General features: G+C 49.0%; 1 protein-coding gene across 1 annotated transcript in view; it reads left to right on the top strand.

Annotated features, from left to right (window-relative positions):
- The window catches only part of LOC135101559 (uncharacterized), a 53,768-nt gene that overhangs the window by 9,167 nt on the left and 29,982 nt on the right, over positions 1 to 14,619 (top strand).

A 14,619-nucleotide genomic window follows, 5' to 3' on the forward strand; every position in this document is an offset into this window, starting at 1 on the left:
TTTTCTCTCTCTTATCCGTACTCTCACTGATGTAGCCGCCAGCCTCTCACCCTCCACCGCTTCCATGCAGTTAGAGGCCAGGGACGCGACGGGACGGGACGGGGTGGGGCAGGGCTGGGCGCGAACCGGTTTCTTTATGGGAGACCTCACCTCGCGTCACCTCCAGAAGGAAGAAGCTTACGGCTGACCTCTGCAGGGGGAGGAAGTGGAGGAATGGTGCGGGGGAATCAAGGAGTGGTAGGGAACAAAAAACGCAAAAACGGTATGTTGGGGGAGAGAGAGAGAGGAGAGAGAGAGAGAGAGAGAGAGAGAGAGAGAGAGAGAGAGGAGAGAGAGAGAGAGAGAGAGAGAGAGAGAGAGACACCGAGGTAACAGTTGGCTTTAGCAGAGGAGCAGAGGTGGGGGAGAAATTAAAGGGTTTGGATTGAAGTCAGAGAGAGAGGGTTGTGGGGAGAGAATGAAAAATGAGACGTGATGGAAGGTGATGAGACGTGGAGGGAGGGAGGGAGGGAGGGAGGAGGGAGTGTGGGGAGTAAAGATGAGGAAGGGCATTGAAGATAGGAGAGAGAGAGAAGGGAGTAGTAGCAGTAGCAGTAGTAGTAGTAGTAGTAGTAGTAGTAGTAGTAGTAGTAGTAGTAGTAGTAGTAGTAGTAGTAATAGTAGCAGTAGTAGTAGTAAATTGAGTTATGATGATGATGGATTGAGGGAGAAGGAAAGAAATATGGGGAATAGAAGATGGAAATGATAGGGAAAAACCGTGAGGAAAAAATAGAAATAGTGGGAAAAGGAATGAGAAGGACTGATTGTCTGACGTAAGGAAGGAATGCACAAGGGGAAGAGGAAGAGGACGATGAGAAGGATGAAGAAGGAGTTGAACAAAGAAGAACAAGAGGAGGAGAGGGAGAAGAGGTCACAGGATGAGTGGATGGGAGGAGGAGGCAGAGAAGGAGGAGGGGAAGGTAGTGTTGGTGGAGAATGTATAAGGTGAGGAGGAGGAGGAGGAGGAGGAGGAGGAGGAGTAAGAGGAGTTGGAGGTTGGATAAAAAGAATGAAAGGAGTGATGAAAGCTCCGTCACAGCTCCGGGTCAACACTTGGCGTGAATCCCGACACACGAAGGTCAGCGACGGTGGGATGTTCTTCCGCCTCCTCCTCTTCCTCCTCCTCCTCCTCCTCCTCCTCCTCCTCCTCCTCCTCCTCCTCCTCCTCCTCCTCCTCCTCCTCCTCCTCCTTGTCTTCCTTCCTCCCATCCTCCTTTTTATACTACACGCCATCAATCACACCAAGCCACAAATCCTTCCTCTTATTAAAGTTTTGCAACTCTGCTTTGTTTCGGTGTTGCTTCAGTTGTTGTTATCGGCGGCGGTGATGGTAGTAGTAGTAGTAGTAGTAGTAGTAGTAGTAGTAGTAGTAGTAGTAGTAATGGTAGAAGTAGTATAGGATAGTGGCGGTAGTATTTGTGATGGTAGTGGGTGGGGAAAACAAGATGCAGTGAGGGAGCAGCACAAATCACTAGGGGATAAGCCAGCGAGGTGAGGGGACCCGGCGAGCACAGTTGTATAAATGCATGCACTCAGCAGCAAGGGGGAGGAGGGAGGGGGCAGCAGAAGACCCGGTAGATGCAGGGTAGGGGTTCAAGTAGCAGGAAGGACTGAACGGAGCGGTCAATCCTGTTCCTCTGATCTCCTGTCCTCTTACTCCTCTCCTGTTCGTCCCTCACTGCCTCCCACATTTCCCTTCATTCCTGTTTCGTTCTGCCTTGTTTCCTTGTTTCCTTTTTCATCCTTCGTGCCAGCTTCCCCACTCCTGCCTGCCCCCGCCTGCTTACCACTTTGCTGTCCTTCACCCATGCCCCTACATTCCTGTGCCTTGCTCCTGCCTCTCTACCCTGCCTCTCTACCCTGCCTCCTAATTCTGACTTTAAACTCTGTTCCTCTCTCAGCCCTTTCTGATGATCTTGTCTGAATTTGTTTGTCTTCCCTGCCTCACAGTCCTGTTTAACGTAACTCACAACTGTCTCAATCCTGTCGCACAATTCTTCCTTTCAACTTTATCTCTTAGCCCTTCTTTGATAACCATCTCTGAATGTGTTTCTCTGTCATGTCTCACAGTCCTACCTCACGACCCTGCCTCACAACTCTGCCTTGCCTTTCAACGTCCCTCTGCCCTGCCTCACAACTCTGCCACTGACCCCTGCCTGATACCCCGGTCTCTCACCTGTACCTCCTTATTAATATCCATTTTTTTGTTCTACCCCTCTGCATCGTCACTCCTCCACTCCTTCCCTCCTTCCCTATGTCCACTCTCTCTCTTCTCCCACCTTGCTCCCCCCCCTTCCCTCCCCCATCCACTTGGCCCACTACTGCTAGCACGGTAGGACCAGAACGAGTTGCAGAAAGTGTATATATAGCTGCACATAAAAGAACAAAGGAAATATTTGGAATTAGAAACTGGGATGTATATATGCGTGGCGGTAAATCTGAATACGATATGCATGTATTCATTTTTGCTCACCCTCGGTCGGATCTGAATGAAAGCTCACTCGCTGAAATGAGTTTTTGCTTCGTTATGATTTATGGCCCTGCAATTTTTTTTTTCATCACTCGTGTTGGAATATTGAACGCATTGAAGGTTTCTTTGTAGTATGTACTGTACAGTATATACGTACGTACCTGTGTGTGTGTGTGTGTGTGTGTGTGTGTGTGTGTGTGTGTGTGTGTGTGTGTGGGTGGGTGGGTGGGTGGTGGGTGGGTGGGTGTATGGAGGTCGAGGAAGTGGCACGGCATTAAAATACTTTCCCAGCATTGACTTGAGGTCCTCGCCCGTCCTTCCCCGGCAAACGCTGAGTACGTCGACTCCCGCCAGCGGTACAAGCACTCCGTCCCTCCATCCCGCCATCCACTCCGTCCCTCCGTCCCGCCACTCAGCCACGCAGCCAGCCCCGGGGTTGCGTTCGTCATGAGAGTTTGTGTGTGATGTTGCCGACACTTCCACCAGGCCGCGCTAGTTATTCGCCCCAGATCCAGATAGGAGATAAAATGAGTGCAGGGGGTGAGGTAAAACATGGGATAGTAATGGGGTGGAAGGAGGGACGGGGAGCGAGGTGGGGGCTTGTGAGTAAGGAAGTTGTGGGACGCGCGGCAGGAAAGTCACAGGAAGGGCGGCGGGATCCGGGTTGCTTCACTGACGCAAGGCTCGTGTGCAGCACAGGGAGAGGGAAGGGGCAGGGAGGGAGAGAGGCAGAGGGAGGGAGTGAGGGATGAAACTTTCGCTGTCAAATGGGGAAAGGGAAGTGAGGGAGAATGCTGCACTTGGACACACGAGCCAGGGCCGCGGAGTGAGGGGCAGGGAGAGGCAGGGAGAAGTAAGGCCAGGTGAGGTGAGAGCTACTTAACCTTGATGTAATAACCAGTATAAATATAATGATTAGTTACCAGTGACCTGCGGCTGGAGTTAGGTCACGTAGGCTCAGGGAGGGCCGGAGTGGGCTGGGGGAGGCGGTGAAGGAGAGGGGGAGGTGATGGCTTGTTGCAGAGGAAGAGCGGTGGGAGACCCAGTGGGGGCAGCAGACGTGGGGTGGTGTCGTGTGCTGGAGGTGAGAAGGGAAGCCATCGCCGCCGCGGGTGGTGGGGGCAGGGGGTGGAGGGGGTGGGGGTGGTGGTGGATCTTCAACTTCCGGCGGGTGTGAGGCTCCGGGGAGAGTGTTGCGGTGGTGGTGGGGAGAAACGGGAGAGAGAGAAGAGGGAGGAGGAGCACCTTTCCACCCCGCGCCTCCCCTCCCCACCACAGACACAGACACATACCTGAGAGGTTACTTCGGGGCGTCACAGAGAAAGCAGTTGGAAAGAGAGAGAGAGAGAGAGAGAGAGAGAGAGAGAGAGAGAGAGAGAGAGAGAGAGAGAGAGAGAGAGAGAGAGAGAGAGAGAGAGAGAGAGAGAGAGAGAGAGAGAGAGAGAGAGAGAGGGTGGGGAGCAACATTCGCTACTGGTTTTGTTGACAAGTTAGACAAGGTGGCATTCAGGTTTTCTCCATGGATATTGTGTGTGTGTGTGTGTGTGTGTGTGTGTGTGTGTGTGTGTGTGTGTGTGGCTGGAAGGCTGGGTAGCTGACAAGTTTCAATCACCGTACATTCTATAGAGTTCGTCGTGTGCAGGTGCGGTGTGACGGGGGCGGGTCAGGCAAGGTGTGCGGCAGCTACTGGGGCGTGTTTCTTGTCCCGTTTCAATGACGAAGCGCCAAAAAGACTCACTCGGCATGACGGGACTCGGTGTGTTAATAGTCCCGTTTTGGCTGAGCTGGTAATGGTCCCGTATTAACTGCGTGACGTCAGCAAGTTTACTTCGTGCTTGGAAAATGATGGGAAACACGAAGACCCTGATTGAACAACGTGAGAGAGAGAGAGAGAGAGAGAGAGAGAGAGAGAGAGAGAGAGAGAGAGAGAGAGAGAGAGAGAGAGAGAGAGAGAGAGTTTGTGCTATCAGTATTATCATTCCCACCAACCTGGAAAAATTATTGTTATTATGATAGTGGTAATGGTAATGATGTGGAAGGAGGAGGAAGAGGAAGAGGAAGAGGAAGAGGAGGAGTATTCAAAATTAGATTATCTGTCAGAAGCATGTTTTCATCTTACAGCGGTTATTCATAAGCTGTATAAAATGGAGGAGGTGGACAAAGATGAACAAAAATGATAATGACGACAATAACGAATACAAGTTTGGTTATTATTAGTAGTAGAAATTGCACCATCATCATCATCATCATCATCATCATCATCATCATCATCATCATCATCATCATCATTATTATTACGACTACCACAGCTATCCACGTCCATCACCACCACCACCACCACCACCACCACCACCACCACCACCACCACTACCACCACCACTACCACCACCACCACCACCACCACCACCACCACCACCACAATCCATCATTACTTTTACTTTTATGGAAAGGAAAAAAAAATATGCAACTACTGAAACATTATACGTGGAGGACTTGTGAATGTTTTATGAATGTAACATCCGGTTTCTGTGTGTGTGTGTGTGTGTGTGTGTGTGTGTGTGTGTGGGAAGAGGAAGACAGGAATTCCACGTCTTCTCTAATACCAGACCCATCACTCTGCTTTTCCCTTTGGTCCTCAGCACTGGTTTGACCTGATCTATGTTCCTTTCTTGTGTGCGTGTGTGTGTGTGTGTGTGTGTGTGTGTGTGTGTGTGTGTGTGTGTGTGTGTGTGTGTGTGTGTGTGTGTGTGTGCAGGTATGTCGTGTGCATGAGCCAGGCAGCGAGGAGTGAGTGAGTGAGTGCCGGAGCTGCTGCTGAAGTTTTTACATTGAGTTCCATCATTAGCGTTTTTGTTATTCCCCGGAGTACTAATGCTGTGTTTCTTTCCCCCTCGGTTGTGTTGCGAAGTAGTGCGTGTCTCACTGAGGAGCAGAGTAGCTGAGGGGATGTGTTGCAGGAAGGGAGAGAGGAAGAGACATGCTTAAGGTTGCAGGGTCTGGGAAGGGCTAGAAGGGGAGGTGGGGAGAGGAGCCAGGGTAGAGTGGAAGGGGAGGGCCAGTGTGGGAGAAAGTACACAGTGCTCACCATTAACACCTGACCAGCGTCCCCTGAGGAAGGCGCTGCAGGGATTCCCTCGTAGCTCCTGTTTTGAAGTGTGGCAGGGTTGAGGGGACGGGGAAGGGGGTATAGGAATGAGTGGAGCAGGTAAGGGGGAAGTAAGGGGTGGGTATGGGGACTCCACCCACCACCGCTCAGTACCCCCATGCCACCCACCCTCAAGGCCGCCCACCGCCGCCTACCGCCACGCCCGCCATCGCTTAGGGAACTTCCCTTCACCCCGACACGCATGGAATGGGTACACCGTTCGAATGACGCAGCACACACACACACACACACACACACACACACACACACACACACACACACACACACACACACAGCTCTTTATCTCTCTCTCTGCAATATCTTTATTTATGAGTATCCCGTTATCAGCAGAAGGTTTGTGATCATGGGCCGGGCATCATCCCCCCACCCTCCCCTCCCTCCCCCTGCCTCCTCGCTCCCTCCGCAGCGTTCCACTGAAAGCCGCCCCGCAGCACTGAATCACCCTCCACCGTGCTGGCTATTTTCATCCACTGTGCGTTTTGTGGGGGAGTGTGGGCGTCCCTGTGGCATTTGAGCGGTCACCATTCCTGCCTGTTTTTGCTATTCCTGGGCGTACGTGTTTGCATGAGAGAGAGAGAGAGAGAGAGAGAGAGAGAGAGAGAGAGAGAGAGAGAGAGAGAGAGAGAGAGAGAGAGAGAGAGAGAGAGAGAGAGAGAGAGAATTTACGAGCAGTGATTTACTACATTACAGTTTATATATGCAGCAAGTACTGTCATTTTCACCGTAATGGAAGGATTATTTACCGGGCCAGGAGCGCTGATAGCAAACATGGGCTGGGGTTAGCGAGTATATAAGGTCTTGTTTGCACTATGGGCCAGCGTAGACCGAGGGCAGGGGCGCAGGGCGGGGTGGAGGAGCGGGTACGATCTAATGAGTGTGTTTGGAATGCCTCATTTACTCAACACACGCAGCTGAGGGGCAAATATTACGGGTCATTCATTCTCTTTATTAGTTCTCAAGGTCACTTTTTTGGTTTGCTGTTTTATGGCTGTCTGTCTGTCTGTCTGGCTGGCTGGCTGGCTGGCTGGCTGGTGTGCTTGTCTGTCTGTCTATCTGTATGTGTCTATCTATCTGGCTGGTTGGCTGGGGGTCTGTCCGTCCGTCTCTCTCTCTCTCTCTCTCTCTCTCTCTCTCTCTCTCTCTCTCTCTCTCTCTCTCTCTCTCTCTCTCTCTCTCTCTCTCTCTCTCTCTCTCTCTCTCTCGTATCCTCCAGCGTGCCGCCCTGCCCACATGACCCACCTGGGCACCCGTCACCTTGTTGTCTCCTAGGCAGGTGCGGCGTAGCTCATTGTCATTCCAGCAGCAACACCGCCACCGCGCCGTGTTAGTCCCAAGCTGGCGATGTTTTCCGTGTTAGCGTTACGTTACGTCACTGCGGGCGGATCAAGGTTGAGTAATGGTGGCGACTGTTTGAGTGTGTGTTTGCATGAGAGAGAGAGAGAGAGAGAGAGAGAGAGAGAGAGAGAGAGAGAGAGAGAGAGAGAGAGAGAGAGAGAGAGAGAGAGAGAGAGAGAGAGAGAGAGAGAGAGACTACTCGTGCACTAATAACGAAGCACAGAGGAAGGCAACAAACCAAGGAACTAAATAAACAAACAGACAAACAGATAGAGAGACAGTGTTTAGGTAATTAGGACTTTATAACGAAGACAAATTATTAACTCCCTTCACTAAAAGACCTCGACACCCCTCCTCCTCCTCCTCCTCCTCCTCCTCCTCCTCCTCCTCCTCCTCCTCCTCCTCCTCCTCCTCCTCCTCCTCCTCCTCCTCCCCACAGAAGACTTAGCGGTAGTTTGTCATTATGAATATATTTTTACCCCTCCTGCACTGTCGCGTCCTTCCCCGTTATTACTCTGCAGGAAGACTTGAGGCGGGAGGGCGGAGGGCGGAGGGCGTGCATCGCGTACAATTGGTTCTTGTGCTACAAATGGATGCTAATGAGTGGAAAGGAGAGAGAGAAGAAACTGGTCCCCCAACCTCCCCTTCTTTTCTTTCCCCTAAATATGTATTGCTGCTCTCTCTCTCTCTCTCTCTCTCTCTCTCTCTCTCTCTCTCTCTCTCTCTCTCTCTCTCTCTCTCTCTCTCTCTCTCTCTCTCTCTCTCTCTCTCTGCTTGATACTGTGCTGTTATGCTGTTAACTTTCATTCTCCTCCTCCTCCTCCTCCTCCTCCTCCTCCTCCTCCTCCTCCTGCTTCTTCTTCTGCGTCTCAAATGGTGTTCTGCTGTTAAACTTTCCTTCTTCGTCTTCTTCGTCTTTTCTCTTTCGTTTCCTTCCTCTGCTACCTCTTTCCCCTTCCTCTGTTCCATCCGTTCTTTTTCATAGTGTAATTCTTTTCTTTGTTAGTTTTCTTGTATTTGATTTGTCTTCTCATTTTTCTGTTTTTTTTCCCCTTCCTCCTCCTCCTCCATCATCCCCCGTGTTCTTTTAATTACTTTTCAGATTTTTTCCTGTCTTTCTGTTTTTTTTTCCTTTCGTTTTTTCCACCCTTCCTTGTTTCTTTCTTTCTTTCTTTCTTTCTTTCTTTCTTTCTTTCTCTCTCCCTCTCTTTCTTTCTTCCTTGATTACTTCCCACGTATTTTTTCTTTCTTTTTTTTATTTACATCTTCAATTTGCTGTTTTTTTGTGTGTTTTTCCTTTTTTTCCCGTTTCTGTTCTAATTTTTATTTTTGTTCGAGTTCTTTCTTCTTTTCATCACCGTCTTCATCATCGTCGTCATCATCATCATCATCATCATCATCATTATCTTCTTCTTCTTCTTCTTCTTCTTCTTCTTCTTCTTCTTCTTCTTCTTCTTCTTCTTCTTCTTCTTCTTCTTCTTCTTCTTCTTCTTTCTTATTTTTTTTATTTTATTTTTTTCTTCTTCTTCTTCTTCTTCTTCTTCTTCTTCTTCTTCTTCTTCTTCTTCTTCTTCTTCTTCTTCTTCTTCTTCTTCTTCTTCTTCTTTTATTTTCTTCTTCTTCTTCTTCTTCTTCTTCTTCTTCTTCTTCTTCTTCTTCTTCTTCTTCTTCTTCTTCTTCTTCTTCCTGTTCTTATTCTCGTTGCAATTATTATTATTATTATTATTATTATTATTATTATTATTATTATTGTTATTATTTTCATTATTATTATTATTATTATTATTATTATTATTATTATTATTATTATTATTATTATTATCATTATTTATCTGTCTTTCTCTTCCTTCCCCTCCACCTTCTCTCCTCCTCCTCCTCCTCCTCCTCCTCCTCCTCCTCCTCCTCCTCCTCCTCCTCCTCCTCCTCCTCCTCCTCCTCCTCCTCCTCCTCCTCCTCCTCACCTTTTCCTCTTCTGGTTCACTGGGATTTTATTGTGACGTACAGGAAGGAGAAAGTAGACAAGGCTGAAGTGTTTCACTCACACACACACACACACACACACACACACACACACACACACACACACACACACACACACACACACACACACACACACACACACACACACACACACACACACACACACACGTACACCACATCAAATCCACTTGCTTTTCATGTTTTGCCTTCATATTTTTTTCTCCTCCCTTCTCTCCTCCCATCACGGAACAAGTAACTGCAGATAATGTTGCCTGAGAATTTTTAGGTGTAAAATTCAAAAAGGAAATAGTGATGAGGGGGCAGGAGGGAGGAGGAGGAGGAGGAGGAGGAGGAGGGGTGGTGTGCGGTGCATGGGTGAGGGACGGTGAGGGCGGGACATTTGGGGCGGGGAAGGAAAGAAGGGAGAGAAGAGAAAGAGAAGGTTGCAAGAGTGGGTGGCCTAAAGGATGAAGGGTAATCGTGTATCTTAAGGTCATTTTCTCTTTCCATGTTCTCGTATTAATGCATTTCCTCCCTTCCTCTCTTTTCAGGTGAGTAATGGAGAGAAGGAACCAAGACGGTCTCCCTACCTCAGTGCACCTGCAGGATACGTGAGAGAGAGAGAGAGAGAGAGAGAGAGAGAGAGAGAGAGAGAGAGAGAGAGAGAGAGAGAGAGAGAGAGAGAGAGAGAGAGAGAGAGAGAGAGAGAGAGAGAGACGTATAAAATAGATATATGCATACGTACACAAGTTGATGGATTAAATATGTACAGTCTTATTCACAAGTTCAAGATACGAGCTACTCCATCGACATATTGGTGTGTTTGTGGTGGTTGTGGTGATTGGGATGGGATTGTGGTGGCGATGGTGGTTGTATAGTGGTGTTTATGGTATGCTGATGGTTATGGTGGTGGTGACTTTGGTGGCGATGGTGCTGGGAGATGGCGTATTGGTGTTTATGGTCGACTGGTGATGGTGATGTTCGTGGCAGATGTCTTGGTGATAGTAATGTTTGTGGTTGAAATAGTAATGATAGTGTTTGTGATGGAGGTGGTGGTGGTGGTGATAGATTTATATTTATGTGTTTATTTATTTATTTATTTATTTATTTATTTATTTTTTTTTTTGTGTGTATGTGACTACAGTAGTGATAGTAGTAGTAGTAGTAGTAGTAGTAGTAGTAGTAGTAGTGTTGGAAGTGGAGATACAAAATAATACACAAGAAAAACACACACCAGGAGGCTTATGGACCTGTAACAAAGGCATCTGTTAAATTCCTTTACTACGCAGCACCAAACCTCGCGCTGGAGACAAGACAGAATAAAGAACAAAACGCCAGACTTTGCGATAGAGGCGGCAGAGATGATATGCTGGAGCTGTTTCTTGGGATACTATTGAAATAAACATCTGCGTTTTTTTTTTTTTTTTTATCTGAGGGTTGGGTTAGGTTTAGGTTCATTTAGTTCATTTTCAGTGCCGATGCTTTTACAGTACACTTCGCGTTGGTTGCCGCTGTGACGTTGATGACAAGACAGAAAAGAGCAAGATCACAAAGTTTGGAGATAAGTCTTCCCTTCTTAACATTGTGAGCGCTGTTAAAAAAAAAGAAAAGTTTCCATGGGTGAAAAAAAGAAAAAGAGAGTTGTCTTTTATTTTAATTTTTTTTTATAGGTCACAGAACTTCGTATTTAAGAGACTAGCACATGAATAAGTGTCTAAAAAGTCGTAGGTGGATATAGCAAATATTTGTCCAGCGGTGAAATGGTTAAGTATTAGGAACCACAATAGAGATGTTTGCATTGTCAGTGGCGTTGGTGACAGGAATGAATAGCAGAAAATGACCTCGTTCAGTGCATCCAAATGAGATCAAGTTTGTGTCGTGGGTGTATCCGGGAGTGCGTACCGCGGCCACGCCCTGCTGACCCCGGAGTTCTGGTGTAGCGGGGATGGGGGGAGGGGAAGGGTATAGACACACATTCCCCTACTACGCCATTGGGGGTGAGGGTGGTCTGACCTTAGGCTGGACAGAAAGTTACGCTAGGAGACGTACATACCAGTGGCTCTTGTAGTGTGTGTGTGTGTGTGTGTGTGTGTGTGTGTGTGTGTGTGTGTGTGTGTGTGTGTGTGTGTGTGTGTGTGTGTGTGTGTGTGTGTGTGTGTGCGTTCTCGTGTTTACCTAGTTGTGATATACAGAGTCGTAGGTGCATATTACAATGGTGTGGTCCTGTCTCCTTTATCTACGAGTTTATCCAGTTTTCTTTTACTGTGTGTGTGTGTGTGTGTGTGTGTGTGTGTGTGTGTGTGTGTGTGTGTGTGTGTGTGTGTGTGTGTGTGTGTGTTTGCACGTGCCGGCGGTCGAAGGTTCATGGCTCACACACACACACACACACACACACACACACACACACACACACACACACACACACACACACACACACACACACACACACACTGATAATAGACACGCACGATTCGTCTTAGTGGGCAAGGGGTGAAGGTGGTCAGCCTGCCGCCCGCCGCCCTGGTCTGTCCATCACGGCTAGCCCACCCTTCCCCACGCCCCACATGCTCATTATCACAACTCCCCCGCACTCCCACACGCCCCATGCCCTCCTCTCACTGCCCATCCATCAACCTCAACACCCTCGCATTCCTCCCGCACGCCTTCCCGACACCCACGCCCACACCTCGCCTCACCGGGATGCGTGGTGTGGAGGTGTGGGCGTGCCGCGCTTGCCTGTTGAGTCATTCGTGAATAAAATATTGAAAGAAGAAAGGAGGCCGCTGTGGGGAAAAAAGAGAGAGATGGAGAGTGAGAGGGGGGTGAGAGGAGGAGCGGAGCAAGGGTCAGGAAGGGAACACGTGCCCCTCGTGGCCCGCAGCAGGAGACAACCCGCGACAACCTTTAACAGTTTCTACATACACGACTCGTGAAGCTGACGCGCCACTCCGCCCCGGGAAGAAGTATGGGTGGTGAGTGCCCCGCCCCGTGGCCCTGGTGGGGTCCCCGGGTGAAGCTTGTGCCCCTTTGAAAAGTTTCACTCATAAGTTCACTCAGACCTGTTCTCTCGCTAGTGATCCACGCCCTCACTCACATCTCCCTGACCCCACTGCCGCCTGCCTGCCTGCCTGCCTGCTTGCATCCCCCACCTCAGTCACCCGCCACCCAGTGCTTACCTCCCCTTACTCACTGTCCCTCACCCTCCCACCCTCACCCATCGTGCTGCATTCCTTACATCCACTCTCACTTACCCCACATTACTCTCCTTCCTCCCAGAAACCCTCATACACCGCCTTAACTATCCACCTTTCAAATCCATTACTACTCACCCAACGTTTTATAATTATCCATCACTCCTTCAGCCATCACCACTCACCCGCTGCTCTTCGTCTGCCGCTTCTTATCTTCCACCTATCACCCACCACTCCTCAGCCCCTCTTCACCCACCGACCCTCCTCTTGCTCTTTACACTACCCAGCAAACCCTCTGACCCTCAACCCACCGCCTCTGACCCATCCACCCCCGCCCTTCGCCCCGCCCTGTGCCCCCATGCCCCACAATGGCCCAAATACACCTGACGTAATTAATTCTGAAGACACAAGATCATGACACAACGACGCCCGTGACCCGCGAGCCCCCTGCCCCGCTCACTGCCTCACGTCGACGGCTTGGCTCGCTCGATTCTCCGCCGCTGACTCTCTCTTTCTCACTCTCTGGTCATTTTCTTGCTCCGGGTATTTGTTCACGGTACTCCTGTTGTTTCGCAGCCTCCGTCTCCTTGAATTGTCTCACCCCCACCACCTCCTCCTCCTCCTCCTCCTCCTCCTCCTCCTCCTCCTCTTCTTCCTCCTCTTATTTCATTTATCCGCGTTAGTCCCACTGTAATTGCGCCATTCGTCTTTAATTTGCTCACTCATCCTTCTTAATGCGCTCACCTGGGCTCCCTCGGGTACGCTCTCCCTCTCCCTCTCTCTCCCTCTCTCTCTTTCTTCCTCCCAGTCTCTATCCTGTGTTGTTTCTTTTTTATCATCGTTTAATTGCTCTCTTTTGCCTTCTTGGTAGCGTGTTCTCCTTAACCTTTGTGCGCCGCATCTTACTTTTAATTTTACCTCCACCGTTTATGTGGTCCTTCCTCACCATGTCCCCTCTCTCCTCCTCCTCCTCCTCCTCCTCCTCCTCCTCCTCCACTAAGAGTCATGGCGTTTTATTTTTCCCTTCCTGTTTTTCCACTCTCGCTCAAAGCATCGTCAATTCTGCCTTTGGAATTCTACCAATTAAATTCGAAGTTGCTGAGGCGGAACATCGGGGAGGAGAAGGAGGAGGAGGAGAGGGAGGTAGTGGTGGCGGTTGTGGTAGTATAGGCGGCCACCTGTTTCCCGCCTCCCCTTTCCCTCCCCGCCCCCCCCGACGTCATGCCACGCCTCACCTCCCCCTAGCCCCAGATGACCTTGACCCCCTTCCTGTCACAATCAACAGTTTACAGCCTCACGCGTCCCTTTCTCTCCCTTACACCTGTCCACCCAGATCCCTCCTCACCCTCTGCTCTGCTCTACTCTGCTTTCCTTCCTTGCTCGGGATAGTGAAGCTTTCAGCGGTGGTTTTGGAAGGAAGGAAGGAATGATGATTGTTGTTGTTGTTGTTGTTGTTGTGGTGATGGTGGTGCTGGTGGTGGTAGTAGTATTAGAAGTAGTAGTAGTAGTAGTAGTGGTAGTAGTAGTAGTAGTAATAATAATAATGGCAGTAGCAGTAATAGTAATAGTTTAATGGTGGTGGAAATTCAATAGTGTCTCTCTCTCTCTCTCTCTCTCTCTCTCTCTCTCTCTCTCTCTCTCTCTCTCTCTCTCTCTCTCTCTCTCTCTCTCTCTCTCTCTCTCTCTCTCTCTCTCTCTCTCTCACACACACACACACACACACACACACACACACACACACACACACACACACACACACACACACACACACACACACACACACACACACACACACACACACATCGGCGCTCCTCACCAAACTCGGTGGGTGCTTGTGACACGCAGGAAAAAAAAAAAAATGTAAAAAAAAAAAGAAAATAAGTTATTTCACTTCCACCTTGAGGGCAACCTTTATGGTAACTGTGTGTGTGTGTGTGTGTGTGTGTGTGTGTGTGTGTGTGTGTAATGATAAAAAGAAAAAAAAACATGAAACTTTTACGGCTTTTTCAACTTACACACACACACACACACACACACACACACACACACACACACACACACACACACACACACACACACACACACACACACACACACACGGAAAGGACAACACTGCAAATGCGAACGTAAAATATCCCAGCCAAATAATTTTCAACAATGTCCAAATAAGAGTGATCATATTACAACGTTAAACTTAATGCAGCATAATGCAGCACAACTAACAACGCGGATGACAAACACAGATGGGGTTATCCAGACTAATATTAAATTTCGGGCCGAGAACATTTAGGAAATAATAGGCTTTATATGGAGGGGAAAAAATGTATATTCTGTGCGTTTGTAAGTAAATAAGAAAGAGAGAGAGAGAGAGAGAGAGAGAGAGAGAGAGAGAGAGAGAGAGAGAGAGAGAGAGAGAGAGAGAGAGAGAGAGAGAGAGA

The sequence above is a fragment of the Scylla paramamosain genome, chromosome 6 (assembly GCF_035594125.1).
Source record: "Scylla paramamosain isolate STU-SP2022 chromosome 6, ASM3559412v1, whole genome shotgun sequence".
Taxonomy (NCBI): Eukaryota; Metazoa; Arthropoda; class Malacostraca; order Decapoda; family Portunidae; genus Scylla; species Scylla paramamosain.